The 23,724-nt window shown below is 47.5% G+C and overlaps 1 protein-coding gene across 4 annotated transcripts in view; it reads right to left on the bottom strand.

Moving 5' to 3' along the window:
- The window catches only part of ARHGAP36 (Rho GTPase activating protein 36), a 155,098-nt gene that overhangs the window by 13,735 nt on the left and 117,639 nt on the right, over positions 1-23,724 (bottom strand). Inside the window, exons 1-2 of one of the 4 annotated variants that reach the window (XM_032620932.1) lie at positions 8,779-8,883; positions 6,861-6,970 (exon numbers count right to left, since the gene is read on the bottom strand). The exons of the other annotated variants lie outside the window; for them this stretch is intronic. The gene's annotated coding sequence lies outside the window, so the exon portion shown is untranslated. Of the gene's footprint in view, positions 1-6,860; positions 6,971-8,778; positions 8,884-23,724 lie in introns of those variants that run through there. 4 annotated transcript variants of the gene reach the window in all.

Genomic DNA, 23,724 nt, shown 5'->3' with positions numbered 1-23,724 from the left:
GTAATCATAGGATTATAAACTCTTGACAGTTTTGAGAGAATATAAAGGTCTTGTAATTAAAACAGCTATTTGTGATTCATGGATAAATGAATCATGCCACTTTATTCTCACAACAACCCCTGGGAAGGAGGTAGGTTTGGTGGTATGTTCCCATTTTACAGATAACAACAAACTAGGACTCCAGAGAGGTTGTAACTTAACTGAAGTTGCACTAACATGCCATGAAGAAATACAATCTGGGAACTAGATTATCCCCAGGCCTGGTCTTGCCCTTCCCACCAAACCACAGCTGCCTGGAACTGGGATGGCCTGAGTCAAGATTATTTTCTTTCCTAAGGAGATGGCTAGATTTTGAGGTCTTTCTTTATACACACTATTCTTGGGAAATGGGAATGAAGGTAGATGATTGATAGACAGGATAGATAGACAGACAGATAGATAGATAGACAGAAGAAGAAGAAGAAAAAGAAGAAGAAGAAGAAGAAAGATATGATAGGTAAATAAGATAGGTAGGTAATGATAGATAGAAAGATACAGATATACATGGTTTTGAAAAACACTATTATGAAAGGTAGAGAAGAGGAGTGAATAGAAGAGAAAAGCATCAAAAGCACTATGTATTCCTCCCATCACGTCTCTTGCCTCAGCCCACTCCCCAAGCTGACAGCATGGCATCCTGAAAAGGTCCTGAGTTATGGACTAGGACTTGGGTTCAAATCCCAGCCTTACCACCTGTAAGTTCACACACTCACCAACCAAGTCACTTAGAGCTAATTATCTCACTTTTGTGAGCCTCAGTTCCATCACCTTACAAAGTAACAACCATGATAGCTCTGAGGTGTGGCTATGGTAAAGATTAAATAAAAGACAGGGTGACATGAAAGAATCCTCCAAAGGGTACAGTGCTGTACCAAGGTGAGGAATTGTCCCCCCCGCCAAATACCTGAGAGTCATATTTGAAAGGAAGACTGAGCAGAAGTGCTGCTATCTGGAATGAAGCAGACAGTGCCCCCATTGAAGAATGCCCTTGTACCATCCATAGAAGGTAAAAGTGGGTACCACATCCTGTCAGCAGGTATCTCACTTTCAGAGGGGATGAGTTGAACTGTTTCTTCACTGGGTCTTTCATGATCAGGAATGCAAGACAACTAACGGTGGGGGTTGTGGGGGGATCAGTCTAGGCTCTGAAATGTAGAAAAAAGTTAGTTGGCCCACAAAAGGGATTTAGTCCCTACCTTTGGTTTCCTCAGCACAATGTGCAAGCCATCCATGTTAGGGATGGTGGAGGAAAGGGGGGAGCCCTCTGGAGTGGAAAGTCCCAGTTTCTGTCCTTGGGGTCTTACAGCCTAGTTGGAGGTCACATAAATGTCAAGAGTCTGACATGGGTCTAACATCATCCTTCCCTGCCCTCATTTAAATACATTTCCTCTCCTTTGTTCCTTTAAGGAATGTTAAGAATTGACTATTTCTTCAGGTCCACCAGCACTACTCAGACCCTTATTCAGCTGCAGGTTTATAGTATGCATTCGGTAAACTCTGATTCATTTTTCCCATCTGCTCAACTCCCCTGGTCCCAAGCCCCCTTCTTTAAGACATATTCCCTTTCAGACACACACATTTCCTCTCACAAACATACACACACACACACACACACATCCTCATGCGTTCTCACACATGCATTTACACACACACACACACACACACACACACACACACAGAATAGACTTACCCAATGTATTTGCTACAACAGAGGGAAGGAGGAGACTCTGAATTAAAGAAAGAACCATCAGGGCTTCCCTGGTGGCGCAGTGGTTGAGAGTCCACCTGCTGATACAGGGGACATGGGTTCGTGCCCCGGTCCGGGAAGATCCCACATGCCACGGAGCGGCTGGGCCCCTGAGCCATGGCCGCTGAGCCTGAGCGTCCGGAGCCTGTGCTCCGCAACGGGAGAGGCCACCGCAAAAAAAAAAAAAAAAAGAACCATCAAACATTTGCCCCTCTAGACCACAGCTGGGGTTTCTACAGAGTGGGCACGAGAGAGGAAAGACCAGTAGGGACACTTCCCCAAACCATCTGGACAGAGATCTGTCAAGGAAACCTTCAGAATAAAGTTGTTCTTCAAATCTGTGCTGAGAGCTACCTCTCTTTCACCTTTGTTCCCCCACTCCCACCTGCTTCCCTTCTCCTTTGATTGTATCTCCCCCAAGAAGCATTCAATTTTCTGCAGTTTTCTTTTTCAAAACCCTGTCTGAATGGCTGTCATAGGGAATTGGGGCTGTGGGAGATGTTTTCCTGATAGTTTTTATGATAGGAATGGTATTTTAAAACTACATTTAAATAAATGTATTTTTAAAAAATAATCAATGTCTACCTACCTGTATCTATCCTCCTTCAAAATTAGACCACTGTCTTGGCTATGACGCAGTGCAAAAAAGAAAAAAACAAACAAACAAAAACCCTAGACCAGGAGTCAGGAGGTCTGCCTAGTTACTAAGCAGCTGAGTGGCCTTGGGCAAGTCTGTGAGCATCTCCCAGCCCCAAAACACAGCCAGTGTCATTTATTATTATCCGGTTTATCTAAGAACACGGTAGAGACACAGTCCTCACTTCTGCCTAGTCCTTGATTCTTCTACAGGACTTAGCCACCTCCAGGACACAGGGCCACGCTGTGGCCACTGTCCACAGCTGGAAAGAGAGAGCATCCCTGCCCCCCCTCTGCAGGTTTCTGGGCGCCAGAGTGGAGAGTGGGTCTAAGCTGGTCTCCCTGTCCCTCCCTAATGGAGCCCTAGCCCGGTAGTCTGCCCTCTACCCAGAGCTAGGTGAAGGTGAAGGCAGGGGGAGCAGGGTGAGGGGGAAAGGGACAGGAACCGGCCAGCCAAGACTTTGCGCCCTCCCCTCGAAGGGTTGTCCCAGGCCACAGGTTGCCGCTGCGGAGCGTGGTCAGGCGGGGTTGCGCCCCTTGCGTCTCGCCCCTACGTGGCTCAAGAGCGCGCAGAACCTGCAAAGTTAAGCAAAGCCCCGCCGCGCGCCAAAACCACTCTTGCTGCTTGCCGCTGCCGAGAATTTGAAAAATGCAATCTTTCTTGCGTGCTCCACGTTTGAGCCATTGAACGCGAAAAGCTGGGCATCTAGTCCAGGACCCGTAGGCTTCCTCTCCCTCCCGCACGTCGGGCGCTCCGCTTGGAGTGCACTCACCTCCCACTCAGCGCCTCGAGGGGCTGCACTCAGGCCTCTGGAGTCCTGCCCCTGCACTACCTCTTGGCGACTCTCTTGGTCCGGCCAGGGAATAAATGGCTGTGTGACCCGCTGGTCAGTCCTGCGGCGCGACTACGACCCGTCCTGGGACGAGCTGCAGGCACTGTGAGCGCTTAGCTCTGCCACGCAGATTCCCTCACTCTCTCTCTCTCTCTGAAGCTCCCGCGGTGGGGCAGGAGCTGATTCATAGCAATTTTCTACGCAGCAGCCAACTCAGTGCCTTACGCATACCTGTTTGCTAAATTCCCGGGGCTACTCCCACTGTCTCTCATCATACCCCACAATCATCTCTCCCTTTATTCAAAGCTGATTTCTCTTTCAAGATTCAGCCCAAGGGTCCCTTCCTTTGAGGGCTCCCTTTCTCTTCCGTTGGCCATGCCGCACAATCTCACATTACAGGTGAAGGAAAGGCAGAGGTGGAGGTTCAGATGGATAAGAAACTTACCAAAGGTCATTGAGCTAATTACTGGCAGAGCCAAAAGGAAGGCCCCAAACTCCTGGAACCCTGCTCAGCACACTTTCTGTTACCCCTCATCACTTCCCTTCTGCCCTGACTAGTAGGGCATTGAAGGGCAGGTGGCATCCCTTTGCACACAAGGACTGCACAAGGAACAACTGCCTGCCCCTCCTTGCCTCACCCTTCCTGCTGCTTGTTCGCCATCTTGTCCAGGGCCTCTGATCTTCCAAACTCAGAGACAAGGAAGATCATTTGGTTCAGAGTTCAATGAACAACAAGAGCAAACAGAATTCCTCTACCTATCTGGATGAGAACGGTCTCAGTAGCCCACCCCCAACACACACACACACACACACAAACACAAACACACACACACACACACACACACACTACTATAGTCTTCATCTTTCTTTTTCTATCTTCTTGGCACCTGGAGAAGTCAGAAGGCCATTCACACCATCTTACCTTCTAATACTGCTTCCAAAAATGCCTTCTTCTAATCTGCAGCTCAACAATCATATATTCAAATCACTATTCAGCCAAGCAAAAATGTATTATTCACAAGCACAAAATATTCTCATCTGACGCAAGAAGGGCAATACGGGGTTATAAGCGCAAGATCTCAAGTGGGGAGAATTTCAAATACACAATTACACTCCCTCCCAGTTGAATTTTCTCCTCTCCTGGATGAAGTAAATGGATGAACGGAGAGTGTTGTTGACTGGATGGAAAAGAAAGAGGAGAAGAGAATCAAGAATGTCAGAGACTCTAGTTTAGCCCAGCAAGAAGGAAGAAGGAGCAGAGCCTAGGCAAAGGAGAGGAGGAAAGAAGGGGAGGGGGAAGGACAGAGGGCAGTTGCTGACCCCAGGCATACATGGGTACTGAGGTAGCCAAGGAAGACATGGACTTATTCCCCAAAGGCTCAGAGATGTGGCTCATAGGGATCTGGCTTAGAAATGAGATCCAGAAGCCCAGTGGCAAGTGTCTCTTGACTCCTAGCAAAGGGAGAGAGCTTCTGGCTCTGACAGCAGCATGGGTGGCGCTCTTTTCACTAAAAGTACCACCTGGGCACCAGCACTATCAAGAAGGCGCCCTCTTCCCCTGCTCCTCTTTCCTACCCCCACCCCTCAGGAATTAAATAAATCTTACCTGACACAGGAATGTAATTTGAATGCTCAGGGTGGTTTTCCCTTCCTTTGAAGGAGAGGATCTCTCCCTCTCCACCTGCTGAAAATGGGCTGGGTGCTGCCCCTTTATACATTCTAGAGCACCAGAACAGGAGAGGGGGGAAAAGGGAGGGAGCAGCAGTTTGAGGATGGTCCAATTTGTCCCTGGCGTTCTCTCTCTCTCTCCTCTTGGTTTTTTATGCAGCCCCTCCTTCTGGCCCTGGCAGCTCTGCTCCCCTTCCTCACTGCAACATCTTGCAGCCAGATCCCCCACCCTTGTGATAAGGGACTGATACTGGGGCGCATCTTTCTGGTGATGCTTGCTTTCTAATGTAGGATCTTATGCTGATATGCCAGGGAAAGATCTGAATTGGGGGTAGGTGGGTGTCACCGAAGATGAAAAGAGAAACCCACCCAGGTAGCCAACTGCCTTGAAAGCAACACGGGTTGGCGTTGGGGGCAGCCAGGAGACGTGATATGAACCTGAGTGCATAAGGAGCCAATTTAGGCAGAGGACTGGCAGGTTATTGGCTTGAGTTACAGTGATTGCCTTGGTAACATAAATACATAAAGACTGCACGATATATTAGAAAGTAGATGATTGAATATCACTCAGCCTCAGTTTTCTCAACTGCAAAATAGCGGAATAAATGCTCACCACATAGCACTATGGGGAACAGTGTGTGAAATAACACTGGTAAAATACTTAGCACAGGGCCCAGCACAGAGCCCCTTGCCCACTTAACTTCCTTCTGGTGTTGAGAACAGGAGGGAAAAGGGTTTGCCCAAGGTTATACAGCAAGTATCCAAGTCAGGATTGGAACCCAGGTCTCCCAAAGGATGATTTCCACGCCACTTCCTCCTCTAAGAAGCTGCCTGGCTACGCTTTGGGACTTGGAGGGGTAGAAGTGTGGAGGTGGGTTAGGTGCTATGTTTAAGCATATAGACATTCTACCACTTAATCCCAGCCTCAAGGGCTCAGGCTTCTGCTTTATCCTCCTCCAGATGATCACTCAGGTAATATCCCCTTGCCATCTTGGACTAATTCATTGTCACCTTAGTGCCACCTCTGCTGCCCAACTCTGAGATAGTGACTCACCCTCTAGCTGCCCAGGGCCTCTGCCCTCCAGGAAAGAGGCTCTCTTCTTAATTGACTGCAGAAGCCTCAGCCACAGTGAGACAACCCCCTTCCAGGGAAGCTTAGGGCTGGAGGGCTTTGAGGAGGAATGGAATAGCCCCCTATTCAAAAGCCACTGCCCTCCATCCCGACAGTGCCTGGGGTGCTACTATTGGAATCCTTTCTCTCAATTCCTTATGATAACTCCTTATGTGCCCTTAAGTCTCAGTGTTTCCAAGGGATTTCACCCAGGGCATCACTTTGCTGCATGTATACAGCCTGTGCTGTATCTGGCACTGTGCTAGGCACTGGCAAAGCATAAGGTAAGAGAAGATGTCCCTGGCATCCAATGAGTGTTCACTACAATGAAAAAATAACTCAGCAACCTGGAAATGGGGAGAAGAATTCGGGGTGGGGGTGGGAATGATTTAGGAAGTCCCTGTGAGAGGTGAGGTGATGGGCAGAGTGGCCTCACTGCAGCCCCAAGGACTGGGGCTGTGAACTGAAATGTCTTGTGGCTAGTGAATGGCATCACTAAAATCACTGGTGCAGGCATTTCCCTTAAATACAGCACATTGCTTAAGAAATTGAGCGCTGATTGAACCTCTGTCCATCTTCTGGCTTAGAGGCATTACCTGGTGGCCATATCTCTGGCCTCTGATCCCCCTCTTCCTCAAACTCCCAAATCTTTATCCTTGGTGAGGGTTAGGGAGAGGGAATGGAAGGGAATGTACATCCTTTGGATTTTAACTGGAATTGGCACTTTACGTATATTTCCTCCTTTAAATTTCACACCCACCCCGCAACTTAAGACAGTGACCTGCCAAGGTAGTCAGCTGCGAAGTGGTAGAGCTGGGATTCGAACCTGTACCGACTCCGAAGCTTGTGCACTTTGCACCGCAAGGCGCTTTACACAATGCGCCGCCTCAGGCGGAAGTCCTCTTCCTCCTCCTCTCCTTCACCCGCTGTCCATCTCTACAGAAAGGGGGCAGGCGGAGGACAGGAGCCAGATGTTCATCTGGCCGCGGAGTATTCTAGAGTGACCCCTGTAGCCCGCCACAGAGGAAGGGGACCTCAGACTGTCCCGCGGGGGCTATGCCGCCAGACGTGCAAAGCACCCTAAGCGACACTACCGCCCCCTGCCGCCGATGGCTCCCTGGCCAAGGCGGCTGTTCTCCAGGGGCTTGTGTGCTAGAAAAAGCTCACCGACTGCCCCAGAGCTGTCGCGGGCTGGTGCTGGGCTGCAGACAGCCCTGCCAGATTTGTTAACAAAAGCGGGAAGGAGGAACATTTACAACGCCCTACTATGTGTCCAGCGCGGTGTCGGTGATTTCTAATAGCCATTGCCTTTTATGTAAAAATTAGTTGCTTTGCAAAATAGTGAGCTCTCTATTAGGAGACGTCTTCAAACTAGATTAGAACAGGTTTCGCAAAAAGCTTTTCTGCAGATCTAAACTCCTTACTTCTTGAAACCAGTAAAGCTTTCCACCCCTAACAGTTGTTCACTCTCTCGGGTAGGAGAGGAAGAAGCACTCCACCCCCTCCACCACCTCCCCCCGCGGTGGGGAGCAGAGGTCAAAGCTGCGAAGGGGTCTGAGAGGGAGGCTGCTGGGGGGAGGAGCCTCCGGCAGGGTCCCGGCTGGAGCTCACGTGCCCTCCGCCCGCCGGCGGATTCCCCAGCCCTTCCAGTTTTCCCTGGTTCTGACTGGTTCCCGTCTGGACCCAACTCACTCACTCCCTTTGCTCGGGAATGGGGAACAGGCGGGTTAATGGGAACAACACCCCGGGTCAAAGGGAAAAGAGCGTCTCTGCTCGCAGCGCCTCGCCCGCCCATCCCCCCCTCCTTTCTTCCCCCTCCTCCCATCCTCGCCCCCTTCTCTTCCGCCCTGAGGGAAGGAGGGGGCGGGCTGTATGTGTATGTATGTATGCATGTACGCGTGTGTGCGCGCGCGCAAGTGCGGTTCGCCTGTGAGTTACGTGTGTGGCTGGGTGTGGGGGTGTGTGTGCGTGTTGCATGTTTTAGTCCAAGTGCTGGGTGTGAAGTGTATTTGGTTTGCGCTCGGACGTGGAGCGTGTGTTTGTGCGGTGTTTGTGTGTGCACGTTTGTAGGTTGTATGTTTCTGCCCGATGACAGTGTGACTCTGTGGGTGCGGTCTGGATATGGGTGTGTTCGATGTATGTTTCTGCCGGGGTTTGTGGTCGTGCTGTAGTGTGCATGTGTATGCAGTGTGTGTATGTGTGTGTGCCCGTTGAAGCTTGTGTGTATATATTTGTTTGGTGTGTGTTTACCCTTAGCTGTGCTGTGTCAATGTGGGCTTACGGGCGGTGGTTGTGTGTACTGTGTGTGTTTGTGAGCAAGGTGTCTTTATATGTGAGCTTACTTAAGGCGTGTGTGCTCAAAGGTTTGTGTGTGTGAGGGTGCAATGTCCGTGTGTGTTTGAGTGTGATGTATTCATGTGTGTGGTGGGGACGCATGCAGCCAATGTATGTGCTAGGATGGAGGGCTGAAGACCGTGTGTCTCTTGGAGGGGGTCGCGGCGTGAGTTTACGGGTGTGGTGTGTGAGAGAGCACAGGGTTGTCTAAAGAACCCAAGTGGCTGTGTGCTTGGCAGTTTTTTTTAAAATTGGGGGTGGAGGGGGGCTTTGCACCAGGACCGGGACGAGGAAGGAGATAGGGGCCCGCGACCTGGGCACAGTCTCCCCTTGGCCTGATCTGCCGGGTCTGGGTCCGCCGACCCCCCGCTGTGTGCACCAGGCCCGCTGGGGGCTGGGTGTGAGCTTACCTGACGGCTTAGAGGAAAGAAGAGGAGGGCGTCGCACGTGATTGGCCAGGTAGGGCGCCTAAGGCGCGGTTCAGGGGCTGGTGGGAATAAACTGGAAAGATTCTTGGTCACTGATTCCCCCCCTCCCCCAGGAGATCCCAGTTCGTGCCCAGCAAAGCCCAACTATTAGCTCAAGGCTTGGCTGTTTCACACCTCTTTGGCTTTGTGTGGGCAGATACACTTGCCTGGAATCCCTTTCCCCCTGGGCCTCGTGACAAACTCCTACTTATTTTTTTAAGACCTAACTCAGGAGTCACAAAACTTTCTCTGCTTTTCTGTACCCCTCCCTCCCAGTTGAGGGCTCCCTCCTTTGAGCCATCATAGTTACCCTCTTCATACTTCTCATGACACGAACATACATAACTGTGATTATTTGTCTCTCCTTTTAAACTCTGGGCTCCTGTAGAGAATGCCTGGTATATAGTAAGAATAATACTAGTGATCATGATAATAATGTTACCATTTATTAAGCACTTATTGTATACCAGGCATTGTGCTAGTGCTGTTACATGCATTATCTCCTTGAGTCTTCACAATGACCTAATGAGGTAATTAGAGCTATGACTTATCAATATTTCGCACATCACAAATCGAACTCAGAGGAGTTAAGTAACTTCTCCAGGGTCACACAGCCAGTGGAAGGCAGAGCTGGTATTTGAATCCACGTTTGCCAAGCTCCCTAAACCTTTCTCCTGTTCCAGGCAGCCTCACCAAGAGTCCCTCATTTCTGCTAGGCATTGAAGTCTCTATCAAACAGTATCACTTCCCAACAAATCTTTCTTTGGAGTTTACTGACAGCGCCAAGAGTGCTCAGCATAATTACTTTCTTTGTCTCTCAGACAGCTGATACCTTCTCCACCTAATTACCTGCTTTGTTGACACCTCAAAATCTTTAATTACTCTAGGCTCATAAGCACCTCACCACCTCCAGTTCTGGGAGCTCTCCTTAGGCTGGTGCTGAAAGAAAGAGCAGAGAATGAGCATTTTCTAGCCATAGGGTCAGGGGAATTGGGTGTGGATGGGGATGGGGGTGAGGGGTCAGGATGGAGTAAGGGAATGATTTCACAGCTCCCCTGGACCTATTTTTACGGCATTACCACCAGAAGTTGGTATGTAGTAAATTTCAAGCAGACCAGTCGTCTCCATATGAAACTGCATATAGAAAAACAAGCAGAGCCCCCTCAAAAGATTCCAGAATGGGTCCCATTTTGTATTATTCATGTTTGGAGGGGAGAACTGTGCTTACCTAATGGGTTCATGCTGCTCTAATGCCTTCCAAGCAGCCTCATCTGAGAATTTCAAATTAAAACAATACATCCCATTTTGGGGGAACACATTTATTGGGGGGGGTGGCTCTGTCACAGCTAAAGGGCCGCTGGAAGAACAGACTTCCAGCTCAGCCCCCAGGGAACCAGCCTAGACTGCCGCAAAGAGGTCAGGGAGTGGATAGAGAGAGACAATTCAACAGTGGTGAGTCACTTCGCCACTTTTCAGGGGGGAAAGCAGAAAGCGAGGAACACGATTTAAATTGCTACTGTTATTATTGTGCCCTTCCAACTGGCACAAATGAGCCTGGCGTGCAGACGAGAAGCAGCTGTAACATCAGTAAAGCTTCACCCCCAGCTGGGCCTGGGTCAGCACCTCATCCTGGGTGGGCAGGAAAAGCATTGCCTAAACTACTACATAGCCAGAAAGTCTTTTTTTTTTAAAGTGCAGGGTGGGGGTTGCTAGAGAGGCTAGTGTAAGTCACACAGGGCACAGAGTAGCTGAAGCCCCTTGGTGAATCTGTACCAGAAGTTCATGCAAACTTTGGTGTCTCCCAGCATCTGGTCTCAGGCACTTGGCTTTCCTGCTGCTTTGCGGGCCAGTCTGACACCTCCTCACTCTCCTCTGAATATACCAGCTCCACTTCCGCTTCCTCACAGTCGATCCTGTGAGGCCTCTGCCTCCCGCCCCTACACACATACACTCAACCACTGGACCACCTATCTAAATTCCTTTGTGTAAGTCCCACCTGAATTCATGAAGACTGTCTGGTTCGCTCCAGTCCAGTACTCTTACCTGTGAAATGGGGAACAAACTTCAACTTTGAAGAACCTAAAAAGCTCCAAGATGCTTTAATAACCCCCATTACAGGCAAGGAACCAAAATGTGAATTTTATTGAAGAGGGAAACCTTGGTTTTCACAAGAAAAATGTGAGTAAAACCCTTTAAAGATGAGGACCTTCAGACAACTTTGAGTTTGTATCCCAGCTCCATCACTTACTTGCTATGTGATCTTGGGAAGGTTACTTCATCTCTCAGAACCTCAGTTTTCTCATCTGTAGATTGGAGCTGTTAACACCTGCCTTAGACATGTTCAGATGACAAGGAGGTAAAATATGGAAAGTGTCAGCCAAATGTCTAACATGTCTAATAAATGTTCAAGAAAAGGCTAATTCCCTCTCTTGCTTTACTCACGCCCTGCCCATATAGCCCAGAGTGTCTCAACCGGGGTGTTCAGGTACTGAAGCTGACTGACTAAGCCAATTTTCCTCATTACTATTGTGTCTGACACTCTTGAAATAGCCCCTCTTCTTTTAGGGTGATGTTTTTATCAGCCTAATGCAGCCCGGAAGAACTGGATCCTAAGTCCAATTCTCACTCTGCAGTTTCTCCTGGCAGTGTTAATGAAACCAACGTTTCAGACGTAATACTCCATACAGGAAAGTTTCAAACTACCTGCTCAGCATCTAGACTTCCTCCCACCCCAACTATGGACTGAGCTCCCCAACCCTCACTTCACACCCAGTCCAGACCCTGTCTCTTAAATGTGTGCCATAGTACCCAAGAGAAAGACAGCATAAATATTCCTTGGCTAAACTGCCCCCACGACTTCTGTTTTGTTTTTTTGTTTTTGTTTTTGTTTTCTACCTCTAACCTAGAAATTAGGAGGGGCTCCCAAGGCCACCCTTCTTCTAGCAGCCACCAAGGTTGGGGGGTAGATGAGGGGAGAGATGACGTTTCTCTGAGATATATTTTGCAGCACCTAAAATACTGTTCCAATTAGTTGTTATTTACCTGTTCACAGTTAAAGGAAAATAAAATCTACCCTTTGGTAAAGTAAGAGAAGACCCCAATCTGTGCCCTTTCCTCCCTGATGCTATTGCCTCCCTCTAGAGACAAAAATAAGTCACTACAAGCTGAAGCTGCATTTGGGCAGAGAGTGGTGGGCGAAGGTTAAGAAGTTGAGGGTAGGGGGTGGATATAATCTCAGGGAGGGATAAAGAGGCTACAGAGTAGAGAAGTATTGAGAGTCATGGCAGAAAAAGCTCTGAGAGGCCAGGCCTCAGGTGCTCCCAGTCTCTGGAGGATGCCTTCAATTCCTCCCTCTCCTTCACCTCTCTTATTCATCCTGCATGCTACTCCTCACTGACCCTAGACTCCACCATGCAAGATAATCTATTAGTGAGTCCCTCTGAGGATTTAGGAATTTAAAATTTTCTCTAGTTCCTACCCCTGTCGGCTTCTGAGGAGGTCCCACAGCCCCTGCTTAGTGGAGGAAAGTGGGAGGGGTAACAATTAAGGGTCAGCCAAACTATACAGAGAATTGTTGGAACAGGGGTTCAAGATAGGCCCCAGCCATTTAATAAGCATCCCTGAGTGCAGGGACCTACCAGTTGCTGGGTAGCAGGTGCCTATCCCGAGGAAGCTGCATGGTTTCTCAAGAAGTGTATCTGAGACGTGACAGTAGCTGCCAAGGCTCATCAAACATGCCGTGTACCTACTTCTGCTGATACATGTGAGAACAAATGATACTGCCAGAAGGAAACAGAAATCGTTTCCTAGTGACTCAGAGCCCCAGCAATAAGGACACAGGTGGTGTTTGCATTGCATCTTTCAATTGAAATGTGCACCTTTTCATAGAAAGGAATCTATAAGTAGTCAAGCAGATCAAAGACCAGAATTTGAACTCTGGGCAAGGGAACGTCAGCAACATTGTACTGACCACCTAGTAAATGTCTGCTCTATATCAGCAATAGTGCTAGAAGCTTTGCATGTGTTATTTCTTTTAATCTCACTTAAGCTTTGAAATCAGACCAAAAGGGGTTGTAATCCTTGCTCAGCTACTGTGTGGCCGTGAGCAAGTTACTGAACCTCTCTGAGTTTTTGTCTTTTCAATGGAGATGATAATACTTACCTCAAAGAGTTGTTATGAAAGTTAAATGAGATCATTTGTGTAAGATGACTGGTACACAGTAAATATTTGAAGAAGGACTAAAACACATCTTTTGATACATGAACCATAGAGGGCACTTCATATAATGATATCTCCAATAACAATAATATAACTATTAGTAAATAGTTATTAAAATCATAACGATTATAATTTATAACCTGGAAATATAGATATTATTATTTTAAAAGAGGCTAAGAAACTTGCTTATTGCAAAACTATGAAAGCAGTTTCAATCCAGTTCTACCTTTTCCCACCCAGTGTTAGAGGACATTTCATGATCACTGGGAGGATCACATTTGGCTGACCTGATTTAGTCATTACACTTAAACTAAAATTTGAAGGAAAAAATCCCTTAGATTAAACTATGTATAGTGGGATTTTAGAGCATTGTAATTATTGTATGGGCTATTTGTATACTATAGGCCTTCAGTTAGCCTTTTAAGCACCTCTTTAACTTATAAGAGTAATTTAAGAACAAACTTAATAGAGATTTTGGGAAACAGAGAAGAAAATAACTATTATCCCACCAACCTAAAAGGATCTCTTAGTTTACCTTGTTGCTGAATTTTCTTCCAGTCTTTTAAAAATGCATATTTGACACATAAATCATACCATTTTCCATGCCGCTACATATTCTTCATGAACAGCATTTTTATGGATGTAGACTAGTCTAACAAGTGGATATGTCGTATAGTTTATTTAACCATTCCACTACAGTTGGACATTTAGGTTGTCTTGGCTGATAAGTGTGGAAAAGGGAACGAAACTGTTTTTCCTGTTGCCATCGTCACCCTCAGGGACCTGGTATCCTGCTCTATCAATGCCCAATATGCTTCCTGTCATTTGATATTTAAGCTTGATGAATGTCAGCTCTACTGCTGGAGCCTGAGGTACACTTGCAAGAGTATTGTTTTCTACCAGTTTTCATCACACAGATTCTGCATTCTATCCTTATGGTGGGTAAAGCGTGGCCTAACCTAGGAACCTAAGCTCTATAGAGTGTCACATTATTTTCCTATGGAGAAATGCCTTTTGAAGTGGAAACAAATGATCTTCAAAGGAACTTTGGGAAGTCCTGCCATTAGTGGATGAGGGTGCTCGTCTGATGCCGTGACCAGGGAAGTGGGGTGTCTCATTGGCAAACTCACCCCAGCTCTGGAAAATAATCCTATGGAGCTCAACCAGGCCTGGCCTCAGCGAATCGATTGGGTCCCATCCCCAAGAAAAGATCAAATTTGTATGTAAAGTGGGCCCTAGGGTCCCTTCAGCTTTCGAGTTTTGGCTGCTTTACAGAAGTCCAATTGTCTGAGGCTAAATCCAATGCCAGGAGTGAACTGGGGAGAGAATTTCAAGTGGGTCAGTCGTGCTGTCCCTTTCCCTGGGAAAGAAGACCTTTCTGGGTCCCCCTTCTTCCCAGATCTCAATGATGCATCTCCAAAATGTCTTCATGTGGTCGTCAATTGCCCATTGCAACCCTCAAAAGATTGTTCTGATGTACCAACAATCTCCTTAGCAAGAGGTGGGTGGGTGGGTGAAGGAACATTTAGAATACTTCCCCCACTCTTCCCAATCATCGGCCAGCTACTCCCTCCCTCTGACTCCTGAGGATTTCTGGAAGGCATTTGAAGGGAGGCACCAAGGGCAATTGTAGCCCTACAGAATATCAATAGTTATGCACAAAGTTACCTTTCATATTGCACAGCATTTCTTGGTGGGACGGGGGGAGGGTTGCAGTGAATGAGTTCTTACCTGGTCAAAAACTGTACCCAAAGACTAATTACTTATGTCAAAGTGATGTTGTGTGACTTAAGTGAGATCATACATGTAAAGGGCTGAGACTAGGGCCCAGCATCTGGGAACTACTTCACATATATTAGCTGCTGTGTACAAGTAATAGAGCTGGGGTAGGCAGTGGTGTACCACTGGCATATGTAGGGGGACAGGTCTCATCAGACTGGAAATGCAGTAGTAAATATAAGGTCTTGCACTTGGATTCAAACAACAAAATACAGAATGGAGACTCTGAAAAGAACTTGAGTTTACTTTTTAAAAAATGAGTAGTTTCAGGTGAAGAAAGTACTTCCAATATAAATTAGCTATTTGTGTGTGAACTACGCAGCATGTACAAAGGATTTGTGTGTAGTGCGTGCATGTGTGATGTGGTTATGTTGCATTGTGTGTGAAAAGTACGTGATGCATGTGAAGTATGTGTTTGTGCGTTGGTGACTTTGTATGTGGGCATGTGAGGGTGTGGGAATGTGTATGTATGTATGTATTTGTGGCTATGTGTCTGTGTACCATGAGTGTGAACGTGGGCTTCCAAAAGAGGGAAAGTCAGCCATCCAGGACTATATTTACAGGGACACAGCTGGAAATCCTCTTTTGGCCACAGGTCATTGGGCATTCACAACTTGGAGCATGCTCAAAGAAGAGCAGCTAGATGCGGGTAGGAGCCTTGTAGCCATATCACATGTTAAACAGATGAAGGAACTGGGGAGGTTTGGCCTGGATAAAAACAGGGGTGAGTGGGGGTGGGGGAAGGGCTGGCGCTGCTCTCTTGGAAGGATCATGAAGGTCAGTGCCAGAGCCAGAAAAACAGAGATTTGGGTTCAGTTTAGGGAAAAGCCTCCTAATTCTAATAGAAATGACTGTTTTTAGATGGGGATGGGCTTCCTTGTGTGATACTGACCCCTTCCCAATGGGGTTATTCATAAAGGAGACTTCATATCCTTGATCTTATTGGAGTCACACGACAGCCTTGCAGGCCAGACAGGGATGGAATGGTTCACCCTACCCCCTTTACAAGGGTAGGGTGTTTGAGCTGTAAGGCCTTAAAAGGCATCTTAGAAAACACCCTTAATTTTTTTCGATTCACCGGGATCACATAAACTTGAAAAAATATACAGAACAAAACAACTTTCTGTGTGTATGCACATCTTTTGCTTTCTCAGAGAACTTGCGGCCTGCCAGAGACAGCTCTTGAATTTGCTAAGCATGCTGCAGTCCCTTAGTAGTGGGTCAGACTCCTGGGATGGTTCTCAGGGTGCTGGGGCTGGCAAGGACTAAACATGGGTTTCTGCAGAATTAAGTTGCTGAGGCCCCTCCTCTCCCTGCCTCTTCTCCCCCGCCTGTGAGGGGGCAGAGGAAAGAGGAGACAAGCCCAGGTTTGGTCTATGGCTGGCGACCAATGACGCAGTCTCACCAATATAGATTTTGGAGGTGGAGACTATGGAAAAACAGGTGGCAGTGGGGGCAGGTGGCAGCCTCGAGGGGGTGGGGCCTACCAAGGGGGAGTGAAGGACAGTGTGGGTGGGGGTCCTGGGAAATCTCAAACAGAAAAGATAAGTCTCCTGAAACTTTAAGGAGGAAAAATAAATAATCAGTTTCCAAAACGTACTTTATAGAAGCACTTCCAAGAAGGGGGTGAAATGCCACCCACGTATCACAGTGGTGCTGTGATCCTTCACACACCTATGTCCTCAACTCCGCAAGGATAGGGAAAACAGCACTGATATCAAAGTACCCAAGGGAAGACCCGGACTAAAGACCCCAGGCCTCTGCCATTGGGAGCTTTGGGGCAGTGGGCAATTGGCAGGGCCTCAGCAGAGCCAGATCTGCTGCCAACTCCTTGTATGACCTTGGGCAGGCCTTTGCCATCTCTGGCCTTCAACGTCACCATCTCTTAAATAAAGGGGTTGAATTCGATGACTCTGAGGGACCCATGTCGATATTCGGTAGTTGAGATTGGGACAAGATGGGACAAGCTTCAAGGCAAAAGGATCCCCCCACCTCCATCTTCAGGGTTCGCGGGCCCTAGCTGCCCGGCCAGGGACGTTCATCCTTGGGCCTTTAGGGCCCTTGGGTTTCAGGACTGTGCTCCTACGCGTCTGGCCCCGACTCTCTAGCTGTCCCCGAGGACGGCTGAGCCAGCGACTCCGCCCCCGCGCTCGACCCGCATCCCGCCGAGCCATTAGCGCGATTGCTCGCTGTTCCCGGCAAAGCCGGTGATTTATGCGGGGCCTCGACGGGGCAGTCCTTGAGCCAGGAACAATTAGCTAAAAGCCAGCGGGAAGGGAGGCGAAGGGACGGCGAGCCAAGCCCCAGGGCGCCTGGCCGGGGCTGCAGCCGCCTGCAGCCCCAGCGAAGGACCCCAGCCCCCGGACTCGGTGGGCCCCACTCACCACGGCGGGGGCGGGGCTCGAAGGCCGAGGCGAAAAGGCAGTCCAGCATCCACGCCATGGCCAGCGCTCGGCGCCGCAGCCTCGCAGCCGGCTTCCGCGCTGGCCCCCGCGCCAGCTACCCTAAGTAGCCCCCGGTGACCACGCCCTGAGCCGCACCCTGCACCCAGCTAAGAGTGTTTCGGTCACCGGACACCTCGGGCTTGTCACGAAGGGGGCAGGGCCTCAGGGGAGCCCCCCCCCTCCCGCCGGAGAAGAGGCCGCTGGTCCTGCAGCCCCTTTCCCCCACGCAAAGGGAGGCCGAGATACAGCTCCTGCCCCGGGAAGCCCTGACTCTGAGAGCGGGACCGTGCCCCTATCCCCAGGGAGCCCAGAGTCTGAGGGGAGACGCCATCTCTGCCCTGGTGAGCCCCGAATCTGAGAGGGAAGGGAGGCCCCTGCCCCCAGGAGCCCTACTCTGGCACGTAAAAGCAAGCCTGTCCCCTAGAAGCTGGTATTTGAGGGCGAGATAGTGCACCTGCCCCTGGGAGCCGCAGATCTGAGGGTGAGATTGTATTCCAGCCCTGAAACCCCCACGTTTAGCGGACACATCATCTCAGCCTTCAGGAGGGCCAATCTAGGCGGGAAGTGGTGTCTGCCTTAGGAGCCCTGAACCGGAAGGGGAGGCACTGCCTCAGCCCTTGGGGACCCCCGTCTTAGGGGAGGCATCACCTCAGCTGTGAGTAGCTCCAGATGTGATGTGTTATGTCACAGCTCTGTTCTCGAGGATCAAAAATGTGAGTAGGAGAAAAGAGTTTTGCTCCCCAAGGGGCCCCAAAGTTAAAAGTAATTTTAATGTTCCTGCCCTGCAGATCCTTCGGGGAAGAGGGAGATGCTTTCCTGCCTGGGAACTTTTGTTTTGAGGGGGTTGATCCCTGAGATAAAAGAACACGGTGTCAAATGTGTATAAATATGGGGTGCACCCCAGTTGCCACTGACTTACGGATTCCACCGCCTATGCTTTTGCTCAGGGCACTGGCATAGGAGGGGCACCAACCTTTATTTTTAGAAAGAATTTGATATTTCAATGTGGGGGGTGGTACTGTGTTGGATTTCGTTGCACTTCTTTTATGGCTTTGTATTTTTAAAATTTAAATACATATGGGGACACATACCATTATAGGTTCAGTGTTTGGGGGATCTGGTGGTAGTAAACAAGTCCTACCTCCAAATCCTGCAGTAGAAGCAGCCACCAGAGATGGACCATATTGAGCAAGAAGGGCTTCTAATCGAAATTTCCTTTTCTATTCAAGTTCAGGGCCCCAAATTAATTTCTCCCCCAGTTCTCCATTGGCAGTTGTACAAACATGACTCTGTGCCTTGTTTTTCTCCGCTGGGAAAATGGGACTCTGTCGATCAAAACGCTAGTGAGGAGGTAGAGAGTAATATGCAAAATCCTCTTCCAACAGCTCGATTGCAGGCTTGAGGAGTGGAAGCTGCAATCACAAGTCCTTTGAGGAGAGCAGTTATTACATTTGCTTTGCTAACCACTGATATTAGCATTAATGCAGCAAAAGGGGTGCGTAAAATGAAAAAATCGCCTGTACTTCACCATGCAATTCTTAGCAAAGCAGAGCTGTAGTTAGAGTTTAAAGGGCTTCCATTCATTTTCCTTCCTTTCTGGGAAACATGGTACTTCTCTGCCTTTACACCAATTTCTAAATCATTTCCAATTTTCTCTGTTTTCTAAAAGCAATCAGAGTCAACAAACATTCACCAGACCTGCTCTTTTACCAATTTCTGCTGTACAAATACCCAGTCATCCAAGCCAAACAAGTCTGACATCTAGAAATGTCCAGTTTCTGGCTCTGGATATTGAAATCTCGGCCTTACCTCTCCCTATGAGCGTATACACCACCAGCTTTTGTAATGGTCTCAATGGGTTTCTTTTTTTTCCAGCTGAATGAGGTTTTTTCGGGGGGCTCCCTCATGGCATAAAGGCTGCCTGCCCAGTCCAATCCAATGGCCCTCAGTAACTGAAGTTTCTCTGCTTCCAAAATAGCTCTACCTAAAGTACAAACTCATGACCAGTATCCCTCTTGGTCAGTTTTCTTTCTGCAGGAGGTGTGATGTAGTAAAGGAACAAAGCTAAGGATGCTCACAGACCTAGATTGGAAGCCCAACTGTGCTACATACTAGCTATGTAATCTTAGGAAGATTATTTAACCTCTCTGAGGCTTAGTTTTCCTTATCTGTAAAATGGGGATATTAACAGTTGTGAACAAGCTCCTGGCAAACCAAAGCCTACTCATTTCGAAAAAAGAAAAAGGGAAATATAGAGTTCAGAATTCTCAAAAAATCTTATTTAGCAGTCAAGTTAGCAGTTCTCCCCAACTCCTTTTTCTTTGACCTACCTCCTCTGCCACTTAATTACTTAGTGTTGTTTCCTTTGAAAATATTTACCCTTAACTAATGTCACATAATAGGGGAATGCATTTATCCATCAATCCATCCATTCATTCAACAAATATTTATGAAATGTCCTCTGTGTGCAAGATATTGAGCTATGTATATGATGTTGATTCACTCAATGAATTATTTTTAAATGTATAATTTGGAAGCCTATATGATAATCTGAAAAAAACATTTATGATTATTTTAAGTGAAAAATAATCAAAATGCAAAATGTGTGCACACTATTATATAAACAGTGCAAATAAATAATAAACTTATACATAGAAAAAAAGTGTTAACATGAAACACACCAGAATCTTAGTAGTGATTGTTTAAGCAATGCAATTATGGGCAATTTTAAACTGTTTTATTATTTCCATATTTTAGTATTTTCCAACTTTTCTATATGTCTTTTTCTGGAGTTAGAAAATGCTACTGATAGGAGAAAAACTATAACCTTGTCCACAGAATAAAGGATGAGGTTAGGTAAGGGAAAGACTGGGGCCTTTATGCTGGGATTGTTCTCTTGGTACAGGACACTGGGCCTGGCTTTGGTGACCCAGAAAAAGCTAAAAGTCGGTCTGTGAGTAAAATGTAGAACTCCTGTCCTGTGCAGGGCCACATAACCCGTTATGGTATCTCCTTTCCAAGAATTCAGAGGTCCTTAGCACCCCAACTGAGCAGCCAAGAACCTGCTAGCCTGGACCTGCAACCCCTCACACCAAGGTGTACAAGGGGCACATTGGGTATATATGCCCTCACCCTAGAGCTTGACAGCTTGCTGCCTCTTAAGGGTGTCTCATTGCAATTCCAGTTAAAAGCCAAGCACACTGCTCCTAACTTAGGTCATTGTTTGCCATGAAGTCTTTAGCAGGAAGAAAACATATTCTAGCTAAGAAGAAGGCACGATGATAAAGTCAAGCTGGGGGCTTGCTGACTTTGAGAAGAAAGGTTTCAAACCTTCTATCTTTTTTCCTGAAGCTCAAAAGTAGTTGGCACCCAGGCAGACAGTTGCTATTTAAATGGGATTCCAAGCATCAAAGGCCTGTAAACTTTGTCATGGACCAGGATTTTCCAAAGTATGGTCCTTTGGACCAGCTGCATCAGAATCACTTGGGATGCGCTGCAATGATGCAAATCCCCTGCTCCCACTCCAGACTCACTGAACAAGAATCTCTAGGCATGGGGACCAGAAAACAGCATTTTTAACAAGCTCCCCATGGGGGCTCTTATACCCAATAAAGTTAGAGAAACTCTAGTATAGAGGAAAGAAGTCTTTCCCTGAAAACCCTCCACCACTGTCTCTTCCCATTGCACTCCAGCTACAAGGAACACTGGGGCAGCCCTATGGAGAACTTGATCCCTTTAACCCCACTCTACTTCCTTTGGGTGTATGGGTAAATATGTAGCATGAGAAATTGAGCAAACCTCAAAACTTGACTCCTGATAGGGTTTAGTGGCATTCAAAATGAGCCTACACCATAAAGGTCATTCATCTGTATTTTCTAAGAATCCTTGTGTATGTCTTTGTAGCATTTTTCAGTCGGGTTATCTCACTTGGATTCCCTGCTTGGGGTCCTTACATGAGGCAAGAGGCAGCAGAAGCACCGTGGAAAGAGTATGGCATTTAAAGCTAAAATATTAGGAGTGAGGCTGGGCATGTTGACTGAATGGATGCAAGTATGTCTGCTTCCCAACCTGAACCCCTGACTCCTCCTCTATGAAATGAGGGTCCCTGTCCGCCTGCCCAACTTCCTCAGCAGGTTGCTATGAAGGTCTCTGCAATTTCAGGGGTGAGATAACAAAGGTAACTAACCCCAGGCCCATGGAAGGAATTGGGAGATTAGCAAGCTTGCCTCCCAACACCCCCTTTTGAGGAGTCCTATCAGAAGGTCCACATGGTGTGTATAGGGTCATATATGTTCTCTAAAGGGGGCTATAAGCCTTAGAACCCCAAGACTTTGCCTCTCTGCTTTTCTGTTTGGGGAGGGTTTGTCTGGGCTCATGGTGAACGTATAGCAAAATCATGGGGGACCATTTGGGACCTCTCTGAACCTCAGAAAGACCTTGGTTTCCTCATTTCTCAAGTGGAGTTGTACCAAGAAAACTTGAAGTTCCTTTGCAGCTACTTAGCTTTCCTAGGATACACTGCTTCTGCAGCACTTTATTTTTTTCCCCACAGCTCTATTACTTCCAAGCATTTTCGTACCACCAAAGCCTGACAAGGTCCTGGCACCATCTTTGTGAGGTAGAAATGGGAGAAAATTATTCCCATTTCTTAAGTTAGAAAAGCTGAGGCAAAAGACAGTAAGTGACTAGCCCAAAGTCACCCAGGGGAGGAGAGATGAGCCAAGACCAGCCTCGAGATCTCTCACCCCCCCTGCCCGTTCTTTTCCAGTACCCCTCAATAGATCCCAGGAGCTGTCTGTCAGCGTGCTGACACCACTCAGGAAAATGCAAGTTTCATCCTGACACCAGGAAGACAGAGCTACGATTACGCTTTGGTCCCCAAGGAGGCAGAGAAATTGCTTTTAGTTGACAAGTGCATCTCCCACACATATATCCCTCTGGTTGAATGAAAAGATAAAATCAAGTTAAAAATCCCCAATGCTCACTTAATTTTGTAAAGCATTTTGCTCTTTGAGCTAAGGTAGTTAGGATGATAGAATTTTCTAAGTCTTAGAAGTCTTGACAGGGTGGGGCAGAATAGTAGGAATTAAGGGGGAGCACAGAAGAAAATGTCAGGAAGAAGAAAAAGTAGAGAGGTAATCTTTTAGTTTTGTGCTGTAATCAGTAAGAGAAAATGGAGTTATCTGAAAAAAGAACTAGAAAGAACTGGGGTGAGTGTTTATGCCTTTGAAAAACTGCAAAAGATGTGAGCCACTGAAATTTCCATTATAAATGAAAATTTTGTGGCTTTCAGTAACAAGAGTTTGGGGGTTGAGCTGGGGGACTATCGACTTCATGTGTTACCAGAGGCATCCAGGACTGGGGCCAGGGAAGTTATTGCTCCTGCTCTTTACTAGCTCTGAAGGTCATCTCTGTAAATCACTTGCCCTTAAATGTTTAAGTGTGGCAGGTCCCCATGTGCTCTCATATCTATTTTCACATCTGAGCCTCATACAGCTTGGGAGATTGGCAGGAGAGAGATTAGCACAATCCCCATTTTACAGATGAAGAAAGTGAAGCTAAAGAAAGGGAAGTGACTTGCCCAAGGTCATTCTGCACTTGGAGCACTGTTTGTGCCTCCTTCTGTTGTGCTTAGCTCCTTCTCACACTACCCATATGCAGATTTAAATCTGGTCTTTAGACCTCATATACTTTTTGATCTCCTTTGGACTCTAGAGACTGGAGCCTTTCCCCTAGGTGAGCATCGTAGGGTCCTTTAAATGCCTCCCGGCAAAGGACATTCTTATTCTCAGGAGATATATGCTGAAGTATCTGCAAGTGAAGTGCCATCACGTCTACAGTATAGGAGAGGGGGTGGGGAAGGAAAGAGAGAAGGGAGAGTGTGCAAATACGGCAAATTATTAATGAGGGCATGTACAAATATTTGTGTCATTCTTTCAATTTTACTGTACGTTAAAAAGTTTGAAAATACAAACTTGGGGGAAATCTCTCCAACCTAGTTAGCCACTCCACCTGCCTATGCTAAAATCTGGGGGTCAGTGGCACATTCCCTCCTACAGGGACTCCTTCAGAATGTCCCAGCCCCAAGCACAGAACTAGCTCAGCAGGAGGGACAGGCTGGACCCATGACTGGTTTTGATGTCTTAGATGGAGCTTGAGTGGTGGGAAAATGGCTGCATGTACTGAGTGGGAGTTTGAGGTGAGGGATTTTGTGGCAATACAGCTAAATGGAAGCCCTAGAGAAAGAGTCCCCCCACAATCTAATCAGAGCTGGAATTTTTCCAAAAATAGTTTGCTTGTTTTTTAAATTGCAGGGTTCACTTATCAGGGTTGGAAATGTCATTAAAGATAATCCGGTCCAACCTCCTCACATCCCAGGGAGGACACTGAGATCCAGGGAGGGAAAGTGACTTACCTAACATCGCCGAGCAAGTTAGTGGCTGAAAT

The sequence above is a fragment of the Phocoena sinus genome, chromosome X (genome assembly GCF_008692025.1).
Source record: "Phocoena sinus isolate mPhoSin1 chromosome X, mPhoSin1.pri, whole genome shotgun sequence".
In the NCBI taxonomy this organism is placed as follows: domain Eukaryota; kingdom Metazoa; phylum Chordata; class Mammalia; order Artiodactyla; family Phocoenidae; genus Phocoena; species Phocoena sinus.
Note: the sequence above shows the minus strand (reverse complement) of the source record. Positions and strands in the feature narration are given on the sequence as shown.